This window comes from Sinocyclocheilus anshuiensis, unplaced genomic scaffold, assembly GCF_001515605.1.
Source record: "Sinocyclocheilus anshuiensis isolate Anshui unplaced genomic scaffold, SAMN03320099.WGS_v1.1 scaffold2853, whole genome shotgun sequence".
Lineage (NCBI taxonomy): Eukaryota > Metazoa > Chordata > Actinopteri > Cypriniformes > Cyprinidae > Sinocyclocheilus > Sinocyclocheilus anshuiensis.
Window position 1 is genome coordinate 45,579 of NW_015536645.1, and position 5,600 is coordinate 51,178.

Here is a 5,600-nt window from a genome sequence, read left to right on the forward strand (position 1 = left end):
TACTATCATGGATTTACATGTGATGGTCATGCTGTGCATCTCTTTGACCATTAATCTTGCTTACTTGCCCCAAAATTGACAATCTCCTTCCTGAGTTGTTATGATCAGTGTGTTCTTTTGTGTTAATGTTGAAAGCTGTTCTGTGAAAGGGTTGGTTGGTTAGGCCTGCTTCAGACTGGCTAGCGCTAGGATCTGATTTATGAATATCCAGTTGTCTTCTGCCTTTCTGTGGAATTTGGCTCCTCGTGTTTCAACCATGTTCTTGATCGAATCTTAAATTGTCTGATTGGGTCTGATACCCTACAACGCTTTAAGCTTTAACACAGATTTATTAGATTAAATTTATACAGTGAAGACTATGCATTGTTATTTTACATTTGATTATTCAATTTCTGTACCTGACTACTGTTAGACTTACCTGAAAAATATAAAGCATTGTTTATTTCATTTGTACGTTTTTTTCTATTATACACCAAATACACAAAATAATGATCTTTAAAAAAGCATCATATGACCCCTTTAAGACCTACTGAATCTGAATTTAAGACATTTTAAGACTTTTTAAGGACCCGCGGCCACCCTGTGTGATGGTCATGCTGTGCATCTCTTTGACCATTAATCTTGCTTACTTGCCCCAAAATTGACAATCTCCTTCCTGAGTTATGATCAGTGTGTTCTTTTGTGTTAATGTTGAAAGCTGTTCTGTGAAAGGGTTGGTTGGTTAGGCCTGCTTCAGACTGGCTAGCGCTAGGATCTGATTTATGAATATCCAGTTGTCTTCTGCCTTTCTGTGGAATTTGGCTCCTCGTGTTTCAACCATGTTCTTGATCGAATCTTAAATTGTCTGATTGGGTCTGATACCCTACAGATATTTACTTTGCACGCTCTTCATATTACAGTCCTAAAAAGACGACAGAACATTTACTCACGATTGCTGTCCCACGGCAAAATATAAGGGCAGTTGCGTTTTAGATCAATTCTGAGTAGAGCGCGCAGTGGGCGCGTCAGTGAATGGTGAAATATTTCCATAAATTAATTGATCCTGCCAGAAGAATTGCGTGAAATTTATTATGTCTGTTCCGTCTGTATCATCTCAGTGAGGTTTTATACGTGCACGGTAAGGCGAATGTAACGCTTTCAGACATTTCAGTGTGGATGATAAAACTGGAAAAAACGTTTGCTTCGTGGTTACAAAATGGCATCAACATCGGTTTATGTCACAATGTCGTTTAACAAACTTTAGCCACGAAAACCTGCCCTTAGCGACTTCACCTGAAAATTAATTAATTTGCAACACGGCCTGCGCCGTTAGCGGAGGCAGCCCCGAGCTAGTGTCTGCTAAGAGAGCTGGAGGCCCGGCCGCGTACGGCACTGCGGCCGGAAGAGCCGCGGTGAAAGGCTGTGCCGCAGCGAGAAGCGAGTGAGGCTTTGCTGCAGTGAGATCTGGGGCGCGGCCCAGGCTCGTTGAAGGCCTGCTGCCGCTGTGACCCAGCGCTCGAGGAGAGCCAGGTCTTGCACGGGACGATGGTGGTGTCGAGCGAGGCAAGCTTGGGGCTTTGCACGGTCTATTGGCCAGAGCGTGTAGCTGGTCGAGAAGAGCAGCGGCCGCGATGAAGCCTGGTGCTCGGCGGCCGTGCCTGGCGGAGAAGGAGTGATCATGGGGCCGGCAAATTGCGGCGGAGGATCTGAAAAATCCCCAGAATAGGTCTTTTCGTTGGACGGGAAATTGGGTCTGTGGTAAAAAAGCAAATGAGCAAACCGAATTCTGAAAGTCGAGAGATAACGAAGGTAGGACGTACATGGTTATTTACAGGAGTTTTCTCTTGCGCTGAATGGATAAATGGTGTAATCACTAATGATGAACTGGCCGTGTTAATTATCTGTGCGTGCTCCTCCCGAAATTGGTTTATAAAACATCACATAATGCTGAAGGTGAGGTACTCACCTTCATATTTCTTCATTAAATAACTTACAAAGTAATTTGAAAACCTTGTGTGAGACGTAACTTAACAAACAGCGTGAGTGAATCACCGCGTGCACTCTTTCTCTCACAAAATACGCAAATGGCTTCAAATCACCAAACATCGCGTCTGTCTATAAGCGAGCTGCACGCTGCACGTTTGACACAGGAATTGTCACTTGCACAATCGAGGCAGTGTCACATCGTCACTAAAGTTTAAACAAGTAACGTAAAGTTTTTGCATTACTTTTGAATTCTTGCCAGTGTTTAACCATTCAGTGCTCGCGCGCTCTCCTGTAGACCGTGCACACACATAATGCCAGGTTCACATTACTCTGTTTGCAGTGCCTGGTATGTGGTGCGTATTTTTTCCGCGCTCATGTTAACGGATTAAAGCATTCACACTGCACACGGCAGTGCGTTTAGGTGCGGTGAGTCTGCAGCAGTGCAGAGATCGTTTCCGCACCGAGTCTATTTTTGCTGTGATACATGCGCTGAATTAAAGTGACAGCACACATTGTTTGCAGTACATATGAAAACGAAAATGTAGCAATTGCACCATAAATGCATATAATTAAAGTATACGGTCTTTCACAGTCAACACGTTTGGCTTGTTGGCTAGTTTTAAAGGAAGAGAGCACTTTTAGATAAACAAGGCAATAACAGATGCACTCATGGAGGAAGGAAAACAAAGTTCTTTATGAACGGCAGGATTGCTTGTAATAAAGATTTAAATGCAAAAGGAAAGGCAGTAGAGCTGACTATTTCTGTCAATGGTAAGTTTGTGATAACGTAAGAAAAGTAGTTTAAATGTTTTGCCACTTGCTTGAGCAACTTAATATATAAATCTAGAAGTAAATGCAAAAGTAAAATAATGGATAAATGTTGTGTTTGTGGTAAACAGCCACGGATCAGTAGCAGACTCCTGTGTGAAAGCTGCTTCTCCTCTCACAAGAGACACCTAAGAGGGGAATTCCCCCCCATTTTCAAAAATGAAATTCAGGCCCTGAATAACGGTCTAAAAATCCTGATTGAAGTATCACTATAAATAGTTATAAATTATAAAAAAGAAGGCTATAAAAATGATCGGTATCGGCAGATACTGCTTTCTGTGATCGGCCTCAATTCCTGATCGGAGCACCCCTAGTTCAAAGTAAAGGAAAATAAACAACAGAAGCAAGCTTAATATATCAGAAACGTACATATATCTACTGTTTTGTAAACCTTTATTTTTTCCTGTATTACAGACTTCTGACAAGGATTTAGACCTAAATAAATCACCATACGTGAAGAAGAAAATAAATTCCTCATGTTCTTTGCCACGTGAGCTGGGTTTCTTTTGAACGCAAAGACTGGCAAGAGCTAAGGCAACACCAGGAAGGCAGACTTTTTCAAGGACTCCAGTGGGCGAATGTCAATCAAATCCATTCATCCATACTGCAACGTTGCTTTTAAACGACACAGAGTGAAAACCCTGCAGTAACAGGCTCCAGTGTTCACATGCGTGGGCTACTATCGTTCTGAAGACTGTTCAGTGAAAGTAAATGTTGAAATTACTGATGAGAGCTCCTTGAAAGCAGCAGTGGTTTTCTTTGGAGGTCATGTATGCCATAACAGCAAAGAAGGCCAGCGCGTGAAGGCGCACGTCAGGCAACTGCAGAATTCCTAGAAACAAAATTGCCACTGAGTTTATATTTGGAGTCCATGCAAAAAATTCCATCTATGGTCATTGAATCGGGTGCAGGGATGATGCCCCAACTAAAGAGGTGCTAAAAACATTGCATGGAGTGAAAGAAAGAAAAAACCAACATCATTCTGATGAGTTCACAAGTTCACTTCAGAAGAACTGATTGACCAACAACGTGGCACAGACAATGATGTCCTGCAGAAGGTAATAATGCACCCCAATGGAGTTATGCTGTGGTCAAGGAAGACACTCTCTATCTTCTACAAAAGATGTAAAAATGACAGTGTACTTGGATGTGACAGGGAGTGTAATTCAAAAAATTACTGCAGAAAGTCATACTATGTGTGACTGTGTTGGTGATGGTGGAATGACGAACACTGTGAGTCGGGTGGGTGGTCACTCAAGGCTTCTCTTTATTGTCCTGCGCAGACACAACTGGGACAAACAGCACAATAGGTTGGTTAAATTGCAGCTCAATGGCTACGTTTACATGCAACCCAATAATCCGTTTGTAATCGGATTGACGGCTCAATCGGACTGAAAAGCCTTCATGTAAACACCTTAATCGATCCGATTGAGCTCGATTGGAATGAGATTTCGATCGGATTGAAAGGGGGTGGTTTATTCCTTTTCTAATACGATTGAGACTGCATGTAAACACTCGATCGGATTGAACCCCGAAACTGAAAGAACTGCGCATGTGCAATGATGGAGAATATATATACCTCAAGATGGCGGCGCGACGCATGACAGTCAGCAGCAAGGCTTCATGAAACTGCTGCTGATTACATAGCACCACCCCCTAATATAATGAACATGATTGCAAGCAGTGCAACAACCAATGCCGAGTTTTCTCGATTTATGCATGAATTTAACTAACATTATTTAAACTCCGTTACACATGTTTATGAGCTGGTTGTTACAAATCCATCCAAGGGTGCATCAATCACCTTTACTTAGGTGACCTACGTCACATGTGACCACACCACAGCATCTTTGACATACTTCCTGCAGGCTTTTCAGACTGATCTCATCAGGATGTATGGAAAAGCGGCAATCTAAAGGCCAGTCATGATAATATGTGATGGCTCCCTTGTGCTTATTCACTCAATTTCAATTACATTCTGCAGAAAAGGTCTGGAGGATCTGCTGCAGAAGTACTTTCCCTTACTGGACAGCATCCAACAGAAACATTTGACCTCCCCATTCTTCATAGATGTTTAAGTCACATCATGAAGAATGCCAAGAATCTTAGTAAAAAACAGTATGAAGAGTTTGAAATTAAATGTACGTTAATGATAATATTTGTATTTTTCTTTGCTTTCTTTGTAGAATTCCCAAACACTACATGCTGGCAATGCACATATTTGGCCTCCTTGCATATTGTTCATCACTGAAAGAGATGGATGAGGTGGTTTCTAGTTCAGCAGTGCTTGCAGTGGAGCGAATGGAGCAAAGCACTACAATAACCTGCAATTGCTTATATGCAACAAAGGGGTCCCTTTGAACTAGATGAGAAAAAAAAATAATTGCTGAAGACTACAAGGTATTAAATAATGTTACAATTAGAATGTTTTTTCAGCACATGGCCTCACAGCTATAATATATACAGTATAGTGTATAACAGTGTATAACAAAAACCAACCAGACCTGCTTTGCATTGTTGGCGAGATGCACCTGCTGCAGAGTAGACATCTGGGTTCAACTTTAAATTCAGTTTATGAGTTTTGTTATTAAATCAGCACCTGTCCAGGATGTATCCTGCATTTAAAATAAGGTCAGACAGTCATATCAGAGCCAGATTACTGTTAAACTGAATAAGTGATTAACAATGCATTATTGACATTTGTCTGAAATAATGAAAATTGGTTTTCAGCGTGATGTCGGGAACACACCGCTTATGGATCATTTCAGAAAAACAATCAATAGTGCAGTGTTTGACCTTGATGGTGA